This window comes from Colias croceus, chromosome 2 (genome assembly GCF_905220415.1).
Source record: "Colias croceus chromosome 2, ilColCroc2.1".
Classification (NCBI taxonomy): Eukaryota; Metazoa; Arthropoda; class Insecta; order Lepidoptera; family Pieridae; genus Colias; species Colias croceus.
The window spans coordinates 7,263,058-7,280,340 of NC_059538.1; the positions used below are offsets into that span (position 1 = coordinate 7,263,058).

At 33.1% G+C, this 17,283-nt stretch overlaps 1 protein-coding gene across 8 annotated transcripts in view; it reads left to right on the forward strand.

Moving 5' to 3' along the window:
• Positions 1-752: 752 nt before the first annotated feature.
• Positions 753-17,283, forward strand: part of LOC123703032 (cyclic nucleotide-gated cation channel alpha-3) — a 58,893-nt gene continuing 42,362 nt past the window's right edge. For 7 of the 8 annotated variants that reach the window (XM_045650904.1, XM_045650941.1, XM_045650914.1 and 4 more), the window contains exons 1-2: positions 753-983; positions 7,336-7,458. The gene's annotated coding sequence lies outside the window, so the exon portion shown is untranslated. Of the gene's footprint in view, positions 984-4,784; positions 4,834-7,335; positions 7,459-17,283 lie in introns of those variants that run through there. The other variant, XM_045650911.1, reaches the window with a different exon arrangement.

Here is a 17,283-nt window from a genome sequence, read left to right on the forward strand (position 1 = left end):
CGACCCGTCATCTGCCGATTTCCCAGGAATATCAAATTGTAGCATTTTAATCGTTTTCGATCAACCCCAGCCGTTTCACCGCTGATAAAGTGTTTTAATTGCTAAAAGGCAAGCCTATATAGGATTTATTTAATAATTTAGGTTTTGAAATCATATTTCAAAATACTTTTATTTATAGAAATTGTTTAGTAAATTGATTTAAAACATTTTCATTATTTTCTCCTAACTAATATTTTTATAATCTACTATAATTGATTATTGACATTTCATATTCCTTTATTCATTTGATCCAATCACAATTTATTCAGAATCATTCTTGCAAGAAAATAAATAAATTCACATAAATATTACTTTTCTGTTGCTAGGCTGAATACGGTATTATCTGCTAACAGATCCTGAAACAACTTCAAATAGGACAACCTGAAATAGGATTCATATTTCGTCTCCGCTACAGGATAAACCTCACTGATTTACTGGGACTTGGAGTTTTTCAGACAGTAGAGCAATGTTTAGGTTCAAAGCGTTCAGAGTTTGTGCACGATCGAACCGTGAAACGCTGTGCGAAAGTCTAAATCCTTTTTAACCTCGTCACTGTGTTAGAAGGAGAAGCACGATGGGTTTGTTCACCCCTCTATCGGGAGATGTCGCGGACGGTCGGAGAGGGTCGGGAGGCTGCGACGCAGAGCGCGCGCGCGTACCCGGCCGTTTCGTCATTGCGACGGAGGCTGTCGTTTGTCAGCGCTGGACCGGAGGAGCGCTAGTTCCGCACCGACCGCATCGTGGTACCGTGTGACAACCGGCCCGCGTAACGCAAGCACGCCTCCGGAGCCCCGGGAAGCAGCGCGACACGTCCCACCAAACCGTGCGGTGTAACTCGACCGGTGATATCGGCTAGTGTTTGTGCTCGTGCTCCGTAGCTCAGTGAAACTTTCCCGGGACCGGCGATTGTGGCGCGATGTGAAGTGGCGACCGTGAATTCATGTGTAAGTTGGTGCGTTGCATGTGTCACCTACACGCTATGACAAAATGTGCTGGCATAGAACATCTTCAGTATTTATAGAAGCTGCAATTTTCACGAATATGTATGGATTACAGATTTCCTAGGAAGCAGCAATGTATTTTAACCTCTACCCGGAGGGGATAAAGTCGCGCACGTGCGCTGTTGTCTTTGATCAAAGGGAATATTTCTGATTTTTAAATTTCTTCTCCATGTATTTTGTCAAAGGAACACAATGCTTAACAAGAAAAAATATAATTAGTATATAAAATAAATGCTACCTTTGTTACCAACGTAACAGGTGTCGACGGTCTACTGGCATTCACTTTAAATTGTATTGAATAAGATCGATAATTTATATTGATTGCTTCATAAAAAAAAATCAAATAACAACTTAAATAAGTATGCATCTTGTTTCATATCATGTTATACTTTACGCAAAGTGCTTAACAAAACCTTTTTGCGAATGCTATGCAAATAATGAAAGATAATCTATGAGGCTTTTTCTAAATTTCATTCTATTCTTACCACCCCTTGATATTTATTTTCGGGCTCATAAATGGGTGATGAATCATAATTGCCATAACATATTTTGTGTATTAATAATTTACATGTGAGGGTGTGAAGTATAATTTTCCGTTAAACAAATTTTATTTTATTTGAATTTTTCATATCGACTTTTCAGTCTCAAACATTTGCGGGTATGTGAAAAATAAAACTACCGTACCTTTAATGAAATCAGAATAAAAAATAATCATGATATATTGAAATACTACTGATAATATTATATTTATATAGTTAATAGTATTCCAAAAATAATATAAAAACTTGATTTAGAGGAATGTTAAAATTTCAATTTTTTTCTGAAGTCTCATAATAATATCATGTCCTTGTTTGAACCAAACGAATAATTGTTTAAAAGAAAACTAAATGCTAACCTTAGCTCCGAACGTTGGTCCTAATAAAAAAAAATATTCAGAGATTTAAAATAATTTCTAAACATTTTATAGAGAAAGCGGCAGGAGCTTTTCCCGAGCGACGCACTTAAACAAGTACCTAATAGATGAAAACGATCGAGTGATCATTTTAAGTGAGCTTTATTTCTAAGTAACCATCTTAAATATATATCTCAATACATATACGATATATATGGGATTTAAAAACGTAAAACTACGCTTGATAAAAATGTGATAGATAAGTCTCGCTAAGTGTTTCGTTTTTTGGGTAATTTTCAAGTTTCATGCTAATTTTCAGTCGTTGTTTTGTCTTCTGTGTTTCTGACAGTTCTTAGTATTTCATTTGTATAATATATTTTCCTCTTTATAGCATCCTTTATTAATATAATGTCTCATGAAATCATTGTTGTACAAACAGTCTGTTTTCTATAAATGTTGTTTTTAATCATTTTTGTATAAAATATTTAAAAGCTTTCATTTATTCATTTGCTTTCTCATCTGCAATGAAAAACTAAATCCAGTGCGCTTTTGTTTTAAATTTATACAAGATTTATATAAAGCTGCTGAAGTTACAAACTTCAAAGTATTTTACAAAATATGCATTAATTTTTTGTGGCAAGGTCCGACCATGCGTGAAAGCTCCGTAACAGTTTTAATTAAAATTGTTCAAGTTGATGTTTTTCATAACAAAACGGTTTTCTTTATATGCAAAATATCAAGGAAGTACGTATTTGTATGAGGTATTCTTGCATATTAATTGTATTTTTCGATTCGTAATCATGTATAATAGCTACAGTACTACAGACTATTAATAGCTGTATTAAATTAGTTTGTAGAGCTAACAATATAGAGAATTAAAAAATCTATACCTACTGATAACTATTTAGTCTTCCCAATATTTAAGAAAATTAGGCGTAACACTTTAAATTGCTTGAATATGAATCACACAAACAATACTTATTGTCAATGGATTTGTCTTTCTGTCTTTCCGTGTGCTTTGCGCACGCAGGTTCGCTCGCATGCATTTTACGTTCAACCCCTATTTTACCCTTACAAGTTTAATTTTCATGGCAAAAAAGATTATCCCAAAGGTCGATTGATCCATACGAGAATTTTCATCAAAACTTATTAACATTAACAATATTGCTAATGGTAGTAACGCAGGCCCCGGAACCACAGACAATAGAAAATCTATTGTGCCTGGGACCGATCGGGCCGCTTGGGGCTCAATGGGTTAAGTTAATCTTAAATCTTGGGTAAAATGCGATTCATATATAGCAATGCTAAGCTACAAAGAAATAATAAATTCGATTTCAGTAATCACGATAGCCGGGTTTCATTGTTACAATCCTTACCTTTTCGGCACATTTAATACAGAACACGTTACCGGCCTTCCATAGTTAATGTACCTTTACATCGTTTAACATAACAAAATTCATGAGTGTACTAATAAATTGAAACAAACAGATATACTTATTTTGATTTTGCCTCAAACATTAGTGGTAAACACTAATATTTACATTAGGTTTATCACTGTTTGCACACGCTAGATCTTAACTACGAGCTACGAGCTACGAGGTGAAATGTTTTCTCACAAATAAGGTTAAAAAATGTACAGCATTTTTAAATTAAATAATATTTGTACTATTTTCGATCTTTGGGACGTTTTTATGTTACAATTTAATCATACACGGGTTACCTTATATGAAATATTCATTGTTGCCAAAGGTTGCGGTATAATCTTATTACCGTTTCCCTACGAAAGTTTTGGTCTTCCTCTACGGAGTTACGATTTTAATCCATCATATATTAAATTTATTTTATGTTACCGATGATACCTACAGATGACCTTTTTGTTTTTTTTTGGTAGGTACGTAGCTAAATAATATGCTTAATCAAAATGTAAACTCGTCAATAATTTTTCAAAATAATATTGATATGTCGCGAAAACGCAAGGAAATAAAATGGATATTTATGATAAATTCAATGCTCATGTAGGACGATTGCAGCACCAAAACTCTCTTGCGAAGCTTATAATCACAAAGCTGTAGGTAGCTGCTCTAAAGTTGTGTTCTTACAATTTATACACTAAGTGAAACTTGCCTTCAATTTTCCATTTACGCTGCTTCGCGTTTTACTGTATCCACTGTTTTATTTTATTTCGTGTTGTTGTTTCGTTCGAAATGTCATCTGAAGTAAAATACTTATAAATTGTATGGAATTTAATACCATTTTAATGAGCTTTTCAATATAAATAGCTATTAATTATTTCGTTTCCTTTATGTATGTTTATAATATTATGGCCTTTGTGTGTTCTATTTCTGTGTGAAAGTTGAGCCGACCGTTACTTAATGTGACCTCATTTTTTTATCTATATTCTTGAGCGTGTATCTTTTTATAGTTGCGATTCATTTTATATGCCTTATAATATATCGGATTTTTAAAGTAGGAACATAAATTCATCCATCATATTGTGATTTGCAGTGTACACAACAATCGCGTTGTTTAATGTAAAATAGAATATTCGGTACAAAATATGGCCTCGTAACAGTTGAAAAGGCCCTCAGACTTCATGCCAGTTAAAAAGTGAATGCAGAGAATAGTCGTTGATAGCGGGATGTCACGCGTATCATCGCGTATCTGACTGTGCCGACAAAGTTCCACTGAACAACGAAAACATTTCGGGAATGAGTGTACGTCAGAAGCAGTCGGTTCTGAAATAAATGGCAAGTGTTCAGCGACTGACACTCGCCGAATGGACGACACGTCGGAAATTTAAAATGCTTGCCCGATTTTCAAAGCCCATTTATTTGTAGCTTGCGAAGCGTATCGTCGCTTCCTATTCATTATGTCGTCCTTACTGCCCTTGGACGAAGAAAGGTAAATGTTATTAAAGTAATTTGGAATATTAATTTAGCGGGAGTAACATAAAATGGACTTCATTCCAATTTGTATTTACGTTTCTCATATTTTAATATCGTTATAAGATACCTACCATACCGAATGTGAAATTTATAAGTTTAGTAATTTCCGAGGTATTTTGCAAACAAAGATATTTCATACAATTTCAAATACCTAGTTCATAAAAGTTCTTGTCTTGGGACGACAGTGAAGGCAAACTGCAAGACGGATGATAATAAAAGTTAGAAGAAGCAGCGGTACTCCGCATCGCTATTTATAATGGTGGCAGTACACATGGGGCCAACGTGTTGGGCCAATGGGTTGGGCCAACGTGTAGAGAGCTACTTGGCGGTATGTTGGCTTCATTAACCTAGTTGGCGCCAATATTGGCAGGCCAACCGAATGTTGTCGGTTTTTTGTGCACACTTCAAAGGATCTTGGCGCGCTCCGCAAACAGCGTTCACACGTTGGTGTCTTGTTCAGTTTATTGTTACTCGTCAGTGGAGACCACAGTGGAGACAGTATCGTTGCGCGTCAATGAAATTTACGTTTCCATGTTCCGATAGCGATGGCGGCGCCGATGTGGACAAGCAATGAGGTTTTACAATTCGTAGAATTGTATCGACATGAAGGAATAATTTGGAATCCACTGCATGAACTACACAAAAATAAAAACCATATGACTCAATAAATTAGATGTTTTATTTTCTATTTAAGTATTATATTATTCTAGATATTTTTCATAACTCACTTTCATACATTTGCGATAAAAAAATGAATATATTAAAAAATGAGTAAAATAGTATGAAACAGTTACTTGTTCTTAAAAATTAAATAACAATATACAATGAGCATGATTTTGATCAAAATGTGCTTTATTACATAAATAATATTATCAAATGTCACAAATCAATACATCATCTACTCTACATCTACAATAATCTTAAAGTTTCGTTTTATAATTTATAGGTAGTTAAAATTAAATTAAATGTAAAATGTACACATTTTAAACATTTGAAAAAATCTAAACATATTTTTTAATAATGTTTTATTAGGTTTTATTTATACAGAAATAAAAAAAAAAGGAAAATAGAGATTGGAAAATGGTATCATCGCAGACGGCAGAGTACACTCAAGAGTTATTGGTGCACATGTACGTAATAATTAAACGCACTGTATAAATAAATTGCCGCGGCTGCAAGAACTTCTACGGACTACGTCCATCTTTGAAGCGCCAATGCAGAATGAACAGTACGCCAATGTGTGAACAGGAATCTTGATATCCTTCATTTTTTCCCAACACGTTGGCCCAACGCCTTGGCCCCATGTGTACTGCCGCTATAATGTGTGTTATGAATGGTTTAGCCTTTGTGGCTGCAAAAAGGAGGATCTGTTGAATTATTATATCATAGCCACAGCATTTTATATGAAGATTTTGTATTTTTTATAAGAAAGAAAAATCTAAATCCTGGCACTTACTGGGCTTTCAAAACCCTAAAATTTTCATTTATACCTGATATTTACGATTTACGATATCCGTATAATAATAAAACTCGAGAATGAGTCGAAAAATTCGGTCAATTATGATTTAACGTTTTTTTTAAAGGCACAAGGAAAGTTCTTATGGAGAGAAAATACGAAAAAGCCACACCTATAGCCCAATAAGGCAGAACAACGTTTAGGGCAGTAGTTTTAAATAAATACATTTTATCGGTATTAAATATTATAAGATAGTCTACCCTAAAACGCTGCTGAAATGATAAACACACTCATCATTTCAGCAGCCTACACAAAGGCATTGTGCCGTTCTGTAGTCATTACCGTTTCGACGTATAGGATAAAAGACGCAAAGCTAACCGAATAATTTCCTATTATTCCAACATTCTGCAATTCAATAGTTATCAATAGACCGGAAAATGGCCGACAAAAAATCTATTGAAAATAATGTACACATGGTTGGAAAACGTAAATGTGGTTTTCGATATTTCCAATACAAAAAGCTTACAATAGTTATCGTTGACACTCCCGGCACGATCGACAGCTAACTGCAGCAATTGTGTCGCATTTTGCGCACTTTTAATACTGTTCTGTAGGTAGTCAGATTATTGACATTAAATATATGAATAGAGACAAACACTTATTCAATTTATGCCGCATTTGTGTTACCCATTTATAAATTAATTATAAAAAAAAATTGCATTTGGTAGGTATCGGTTTATCGTTAATGTGTTGGTGAATAAAAATGGGACACAACAATCAGCTTTCAGGAATTTCAACTCAATTAATTTTCATTATTTAAAATTTAGGGAATAGGAAGGTACTTATTTTAAAATGATTAGTTCATTTTTCCAATAAAATTAATATAATCCACCTAAGTATATTTGTTACCTACATTACCGGGTCAAAGTACAAAACGTCTTTTGTTTGATTCATTTATCGTGTTAAGTTTGAACTTATGATATATTTATTTGTCAAATATAGGCGCAGGGAGGTGAGTGGAGGCACACGCGGGCAAGATGGCTGCGGCGACTAGCTGATAGCATGCGGGCGGCGGCGCGGCCCGCCCCGACCTAGCCGATCGCACTAGGAGCGCCACCTTCACGGGTAAGATAATAAACACAGACAAACATTCATAGACAAGCCACAAGAACATAAACAATAACTCAAAAAATTGGCAAAGCACTTATACCTGCCACTAATGTTACTATGTATGGGCTGTGGTGACCACTTAACATCAGGTGTCCCACCTGCCCTTTCACTTGCTCTGACGTAAAAAAAGGCACGAAAAACTACAAAGAATTAAATGACAGTACTTATAGGAAATCATAAACGCACTGCAGATAGATTTACCTATATTAATCGGTGGTTAATAATCATTTAAAAGATATGAGAGTAATAATGTAAATAATAGTACATAATGAAACGTGTTCACACACAACTTTATTGGGATAACGAATTTCGGTTGTTAAACAAATATTATGTGTAAGCAGCATCATTTTTACATACGTAATAGTGTGTTCAAAAATGTTTGCTAAATTTTAACCATTTTTGAGAATTATAATTTATATCAATGACAGAGCATATTAATTATGAGTTTTTGTCATGGCAGGTAACTTACTGAAGGTAGGGATAAAGGATGTGATATAAATACAAAGTACTTTCCGGAATATCGAGTTTCAGGAAATTTCTCACTTCTAGGTTCAATGCTTTATCTAAGTCTATAATGGAGCATATGCGCCTTGATACTTAAAAGTTTCCTGAACAATATTTCAGATTGTAATGTTACCATATCCATTTCATTACAATTTTAAGCTCAACTTTGTTAATTGAATTAAAAAATTACGGCCATAGTATTCACCCTATGCGGTAACTACATCTCTGTATAATGTTCCTTTTATGCCTCAAACTTGCTGGGATTTAAGAAATTTCATTATAAAGTGCAGCGTTTGAATATTTTACAATGTACACTGCAGAGGTTATCCACAATGCTTATTAATTCTTTAAATAAAGCGGCCTTGCTGGCTAATTAGGCACGGACTCGACAGGCCCATAAAACAGCCTTTCCTACAAAGTTTCGAACGCTCCCGGGCGTGTTGTAAGCGCGACTCAAAATATACTAGCATAATACAAAAAGTTATCACTTGTCACTAGACAATTGCGAAAGTTGTCACGCATGCAAAATAGTTTGGGGAACGTAAATCCATTTTGTATTAGGCATATTGTGGTGTTGAAGAGTTTCATATATTGCCTCTATGATATTTCTTTATGACATATACGTTTAATCGGACTGCTGTATGAGGTAAATGTTGCTGTAGATGGATATATTTTATGTTGTAGAGACTATTATTATATAATGGTACAGCATTGGTACCAAAACTAATAAGTTGTAATATTATAAATGATCATATTATCATTAATTTGTACCGCAATAACATTACATCATTTGGGAAATAAGTATCAACAATGAGAGTTAGATAATCAAGAAACAACGTCACAGTTAAATAAAATATATAACGTGAAAAAAAGATTCGTTAATTTTTACATAGTTACATTTGGGACGAACCTTTCTGACGAGTATTTGTACTCCGGCTCGAATTCTCCGCGCCCTACATGCATGAATAAGTGAAGGCACTTGTCCAAGAAAATGAGAGATTTGCCGGCTGTTTCGTTAAAAGGGCGACGGTGTTCACAGCAGGAGGTACAAGATGTAAAAATATATCATACGTACAGTACCTTCCTAGTCCTATATTATTGCAAACGTATACAAAAATAAACTTTTCCCCTTAACTTCGTTTAAAACCAGTAAGTTAAAGGATAGGTTGTGATGTTTATAGTCAAGCTTTTGTGTGTAAACCTGCAAGTTTAAAATACAAGGCGTATGCTACGAGCTCCTCGTTAAATTCTTTGTTCAAGCAAAACGTAATTATAGCTTGCGTTTTTCCGTGTTTGCAATGGTTTTGAGGTGATAACGCATACTGAATATTTTGACCCTTTTCCCTTTGTAAAAATTTTGCTGCCTTTACATTTTGTTAAATATGCCACAATGCATGTTTTTAAATATTTGTTTAAACGCTGAAAAAAGGCTTCTATAATTTGAAAAACTCAGACTGTTCATTATTAAATTTACACTTCCTTGGTGATTTTATTATTATGTATCGACGGCTTAAGAAAGTCTGAATACATAAATTTGTCAAAATCATGCGCTAATATTTGAAAATTCGCGAGATATTCTCCTAACAGAGAGGTTGAATTTATGGATGAACGATATTTCAATGTTATAGAGCTTTACTTTCTATAAAATGTGAAGGAATTTATATTGAAATATAACAGACATTGTAAGGTCAATTACGTTTTAGATATGGTTATATTATTATCATCTTATTCGATTATTATACACGTCAATAGGTCTATACGTTCAATTCTATGTTAGGTGCTCGCGCACTAAGTTAAATTTTAAATTAAATTTGAATTTAGAATAATAATGTGAGTTGTCTTTTTGTTATGTAAATTGAATATTTTATTTCATAAATCACCTTTGAAAAAGCTTGGTTCTTGTGAATAGCTTTTTCCAGGCCGTGACTTACAGTGCTGCATATTAATTGTAATTGGATGTTCCGTTGACATCCGAAAGTGTCATAGAAAATTGTCGCGCCGCGTATGCTACCCATACCAATAAAGGAAAAACAGAAACACACGTGTTGTTATCGAAAAAGAAATATTTTGATAAAATAATTGAGGATTAAAATGTCTGTGTATGATTTATAAATATTTTTATGAATATAATTCATGTCGGTACTTACAGCAATTGGGAGGCTTAATAAATAGAGGGACGGTGTTCTATTGCTTGTGGGGCATAAAAGAGTTATTTTTATAATTTTTGCACTCGTTTCACATGTGAGATTATAACACGGTACTTCATTATGGCAACACGTTTTCATTTATAACTGAGTACATAAGTTGATTATTTTATGAGATAGGCGCTGATAATACCTGAATGCATCGCTCGGAGTAGGGTCGTATATACGGGTTGGGCCTCGTAAACAACGCATGTTTATGACTTCACCCGTGATACCTCCGCCGTACTCGTAAAATGGAAATAGACCTTACGAGATTATGCGTTTTATCTACGTGCATAGGTTGCCTTATGTGTCTAATAAAATTGCAAGGTATTTAACTAACACGTAGCGGTGATAAGATTTGTTTACGATTCATCTACAAGTGGCAAGTTTCAGTATTTTCGAGTTGAAGTACCTACCTGAGTCCTGATTACGGAACTTATAGCACGCGACTATCACAATCCGTAGGTATACCTATGTTGGTAGTTTGTACGCTCAAAGAGTGACTGATGAACTGCTGTAATATAAGGCGGGATATACAGGAAGAAAAGTCGATAAAGCGGAAATTAGGTCTGGGATTCACTACCTCAATAATTTAATATCGCCCTGTTACGTTAGTGAGCGGGATATCGCCATAATACGAATATTAACAGAAGCTCCAAGAAACAAGCCTTGTTTCTATTTAAAGCGACGTACGCTAGTTAATTATCATCGTATATTTCGGTATTAATTGTACCTACTACCTAGCTATTTTATTAAAAACGTAGACTATGACTAACTTAGTATTTTTTTGACATAGAAACAATGAAATTATTTTCTACTTTAATATGTATACCTAGATGTATACATAATCGAAACATCTGAAATGAAGAAAAATGAAGTTAAAATTTCACATCTGAACTTTTAGAACGACGGGGAAGGTGTTTTGTATTGGATATCATAAATATAATACCGACGACCCGTAAAACACGTTTTTGCACTTTATTTTGAAATACATAAACTGGGGATTCCTATTCCGTATGACAATATCAATGTTTGTTTGGAAATGCCTTAATTACTTTATAATAACGTATAAACATACGTGTCGACAGAGGTCGTTAACAGCCCACCGGAGTTGTTGAAATGTATTTCAAACACTCTAATGTACTTTTTTAGTGGCATTGAGCATGAACTGCGAAACAATCATCGTTCTGAACAATTATTTCGCAACATTTAATTAAATGTATCCATTTATTCTCATTCCAGTTATTTAGGTTTTCATATTATACACAGGGAATATTAAGCTTTAAATTACCTGTGTTTTGTATTCCGCTTTGCAAATTCACTTCATATAAAATTAATAACAGAAAAATGATATAAAATGTTTTATGTACTTCACAAAAACTGTCACATCCGACGAGCCTTGGAAGCCTTTGATTATACCAAATATAAATGGTACTACAGTGCATCTTAATTCACTTCTGTTTTTTATTTATTTTCCTCTACATACCTTCTAATAGAATAAAAATAACTGTCGTCTCTACAGTAATATAGAGTATAGAGTATTTCGGAGAAGTAAAAAACACGTGTTCGAATATTTTTAAGGATTTTACATGCTTAAAATAAAGCACATTGGCTTAAATTGGGCTCCATATCATTTTTGATTGCCCTGAATATATAAGGACTTTAGGTAATACGGCTGATGGTAATAGGAAACTTTGCTCATATCCGCTATAGCAGGCTGAGTAATGTGATTGCCCGTAGGCAGACACCACTTAGCAATTGCGCGTATTGAATTAGAAGGTTAGCTCGACTTTGCCCTTTACTATGCAGTCAATTATCCTAATGAGAGTGTATGCACGCTTTTATCCCGTCTAAATGCACAATAAATTTCAGTTTATATTCAAACCAGACAACGTTTATAAATAGTAACAGAGTCTTATAATGTGTATGTCATAACATAATGTTAAACGGCACTCAATCAAACGGCAATTCAATTATATTTAAGATAGGAATAACGAATTGTTTAATATACCATTTTATTGAATTTGAAAAAAAAAATATCTCAAAGAACCGTGTTTAATCTCATGGTAAATTTGCGATCGGAAATAAGGAATTTGAAATTAAAAAGGAAAGCGCTTCAATATAAATCAAATCCCGTGCCAGTAGAAGGTGTTAGCGACAATTTTCGATGAGCGATTCCGAACGTATTATACAGCTAAGTGTTGGTGAATAAAAACTTGAACAGGCTTTAATGAGTTTTCCTCGGAATCGCGTAAAATACCGCGCCGCAAGTGCTACGCCGTAGCGCTACGTTTTTGTTCCTATAGATCTACGATAAGGAACGTAATGTGCAATTTGGCGTCAAATTGTTATGACTTTGTAAAATTAATATGGATTTTGTGATAAATTTATAATCTACATATTTCATTTTCCTCCGAACTTGTTGTACTATACAATGGAGATCTATTTGCCTTCGCCTTATTCTGGGATGTAACATCTTTTAATTGGCAAGATGCCAGATAATAAAAGTATAATACATCGTGTATATAACAGCCGGTAATCAAGATAAATTTGCTATATCTTTCTATATAAATAATTGGTTGGTGAACCGAGAAACACTTTTGATTACGTATATTAATAAATCTTTATTTTAATTTATGGTAAAACTACTGAGTTTTGCTTATGCTATTTTCGTTAGTTATCTATACATATAATAAATCTGTAGAAGGGTCAATTCTGTAAATTGAAAATATTAAAAAAATAAATACCAGGGGGTGTTACTGGATCGATACCAAACCGAAATATGTGATTAAAAAATTTTTTGTCTGTCTGTCTATCTGTCTGTCTGTCTGTCTGTATGTTCAGGCATCACGTGAAAACTAACGGTTCGATTTCGATGAAACTTGGGATAATTATACCTTATTATCCTGGGCGTAAAATAGGATACTTTTTATCCTGGAAAAATAGGTAGAAAAAAATTAATTTTAATTTTTAAGTTTTTTCCATAGACGATGTTCTGTAGAACCGCGAACACACGTTGCGTATTATTATAGGCCTAGCCGTATTTGGGTCCAATAGATATTTATAAGACATGATTGTTAGAGTTACTCAAAATGGAGAAATAAACCATCCACGCGAAGACCGACATCCGCGCGGACGGAGTCGCGGGTGGAAGCTAGTTCCTAATATAATTACAAACAATCTAGTTTTAGCGTAATGCTGATTTAAACCGTCAAAATATTAATTTTTAAGTTATTTTTTGTCCAGGTCTGAATTATTTGTCAGTAATAATAATAATATGTCTGATTAAAAATACTTGTTAAATTACAGTTTTATTACTATTTTCATGGAAGGTATATTTTCATGGTATATTTAGATATATAGTTACGCGATGAAATAAGTTATAAAAAGAGTTCTTTATAACTGTTCGTTTAATATTCTGAAACGTTATAATACGGACCTTTATAAATATATTTTTAAAGCTTGTAAAAAACTTTATAAAGCCCGTTGAAAGCCTGTTCAGTCATATATAAAACAATGAGCTAAATTTGAATTGTAACTGAACGAAAAATAACATGGGCGTTTTATTATTTTACTTATCTCTTTTCATTTATTTTATGTGAAATCTGCTTTGCATAAAGGGTTAGTAATGAATAATAATATTTTCGTATTGAATTTTTTTCAGTACAAATTTTATAATGGTTTTAAGTGGAGAGGATGGAGTATAAATTATGCATACAAATAAAATGAAATATTACATTTACAATATAAGGAATAAAATCACTATTTGTCAGAGGAAACATTAGAGAAACGATTTCCGCATCTCATTTGGGTTACAGTTCATTTATATCAGAACCGCAAAAGCATATCTAAATTATTCAGAAGAGAATTTCTGTCGCAGCATAGGAAACGGACTATTCCATCCACTTCCAGCGTAGGCGATTAACTCATAAATTTGTTGGGCCGCATTACGACGACCCACAATCCTAGCAAATAGTTAGTCCGCAATATCAAGCGAATAGTCGATGGAGGAAAGTGTCTTAGAGATATATAAATTCTCTTTATAATCAATATTATTATAATACGAATTTTTCTTTTAAACGACTGTCATGAAATAATTAGCTCATAAAATGTCTGAAATAACAACAGTTATATTTCTAGTAAACGAAGAAAATTACAACACATTTCAACTTCTATAATGTAACATATTTATTCTCGTTAATGCCTGTAGTGTAAAGTTACACGATGGAACATATTTATCCACATTTATTCGTAAGAACGAGAGTTGTTTATACATAATTTCATTGCAAATACTATAATCAAATAACTATGAGTAACAAACTTATATATAAGCAGTATATTTTCATTGAAAATCGCTGACAAAACCAATTCAGTTAAAGTTACCAAGTTGTGTTGGTCGCATTGTTCTCGAAGCAAAAATAGCACAAGCTAGCCAGTCTAGCATCTGAACTTATGCCATCGAGCCAACTGCAACGGGGTATTTATAGTGTGCGCTTTTATACATTGACACAACTTTATCATGTACTTTAAATAACGCGAGTTCTTTACAGCTATGATTATAACAAATTTATCAAAATATAGTTTATTCTTTGCGTATTTCTGTTTCGTTTATTTTTTACTGTACATTAACAAACTCTGAGAAATTGAGTTTCAGATATAAAAAAATAACTAAAGTCTGAAGATCAATTATTCGTTTCAATTCAATCAATTTAAAATAAGACAAATATATTCATTAAAAAGCTACAGGCACGTATGTCGAAAATAATTCACGAATGAGAGTATAAGGATATTAATTAGTCATCATATTTTAAACGAAACATGTTCTACGAGCACACTTTTGAATTATAAGTTACAAGTCGCGTAAATATATAATATTACCCAAATGTGAACAGATAAGGATGCTAACTTTTGTAACATGTTTTAAATGTATCCTTAATGTACACCGGGTATTATAGCCTTGTTCAGCGGATCGAAAATTATTAAAAGTATTCTTGAAAATAATTATAAAGTTACGCGTACGAACATGCGAGGTTCGAGCTTTTGAGTGTCTTTAAACATCGTCGACCGGATAATTACACTGTTAATGGGATAATGGTACTTAACGTATTCCTTACTTTTCACAGAATATGAACTGAATTAAACAACTTATAACAATCTTATGCAATAACTGTATCTATTAAATGGGACTTTTGGAAGTTGTAATAGTATTTAGTATTATTTGAATCTCTGTTTTAGTGGAATTGGCTTCTGTAGAATGTTTGTACGACACGTTATACAGCATACATATATACATATAGAACGTGTATTCTTGGTGCATCTAAATATACGTTTTATACACGTAACTAATTGCCTCTCATACTTTCTTTGAGTATATTTGCAATAATGAAGTTGGATTGTTGCCTAAAATTAAACAACGTCATTAAATTTCGAGCCAAGTACATGGGTAAAGCAGTGATAGCGTAGGATAGAGTTTATACGCGTTCTTCGTAATCCACCTCCTAATACTGAGCCTATAAATTAGATTAAGCCAATTGGTTATGCTCTACAGCTATTATATTGCCCATTAATGTTAATTGTATACAAAATAAAATATCATTGCTTAAAATGTAAAAATTTTATAGCGGGAGTCGAGCATGCTTCGGCACCAATTAGGTCACGCTCCCGCCGGGCTTATCTACACCATGAGAGAAGATCAGCGTCATAGTGGTAGCATATTCACAGTAGGTATGTGATCGCGCTTCTTTTAATGAAGCTATAACCAACATCCTAAATCCAAACCCTTTTGAGAACTAGATATTTCATATAAAGTGTTTTGTAGTTAAATGGGTTCCTTAATTGTTATTTTGTGAAACAGCGATACTTATCTTAAAAATTCTTCTAATGACTAATCGCTTTTCAGTACAAAATACCCTATATTCACTGTTCTATTAAAGTAATAAGTTTATGTATTAACCCGATTAAAGTTTATTTATTAAACCAGATTTTTTCATGTTTAATATGAAGGTTAAATAGTAAGAATACCAATAATACTACATTCCGTACACATCTGTTTTTTTCTAACGCACTATGAGCTTAGATTTAATATTTTATAAAACGACCTGAAAGATAATCCGTATATAGGCAATGTTTGTAATGTACGAAGCTTGTTTTTCGGAATAACACGCATTATCATTTCATTTTATGAACATATACATTTCATCAGTTAAACGAGCATATTTGATAGCGATAGGACGTCTAAACGAATTTTTTATTTATAACATTGCGTTCTGGAAATATATTCGTTTCCGTATAAAAATAGCACTGTGACAGCTAGCGTTGGTCATTAAGGTTCAACTTATGGACGTACTATATAACGTGGACACCTATACATGTATGGTATCCGAAGAATCGGCACATTAGAGAGCATAAAGCAAGGAGATGACTCCCAAACGCGTCGTTCGCACACATTCACAGAGTCCGTTCCATCGTGGGCCCTTATCGCAGACACGTTATTGGAAACTGAAAGAACCTATCAATTTCTGGTCCTATTTTTGTCTGCGATAGAAAATTGATCGCTCCAACATTTTTAGCAAAAGATAATGACTGTGTGCTCATAGCAAGCATGTAATATTTCATTGTCATATCAATTCTGAATGTAAAATATTCAAACAATGCAGAATTTAATGAAGTAGAAACGAAGTAGATATATAAAATTTCTGTCAATAAAACTCTCGTTTAGTCAAATCGTTTTTATCACAAAAAATATGAAAACACCGGTTCAGCTTTTTTTCATACACTCAAACTCCAACATTTATTTGTTCAATTTGACTTCTTATAAAAGCACTTTTGAATCGACATAACATTTTTTATCATGCATGCATAGCATGAAATCCTTTTAAATAAAAAATAATTTTGTTTTTAAAAGAAATATGTCGAGAATCTAGGTTTTTTCAATCAATTCGTCACTTCAAGTGACTACTATAATAATTAATACTGTAATATAAAATTTAAATAAGAAGAATTTTATTAAATCTAACAGATTATCTGAAGAAGTATATTTTTTATTTAAATAAATTATTACTTGATGAATATGTGTATTAAAAACTAGAGT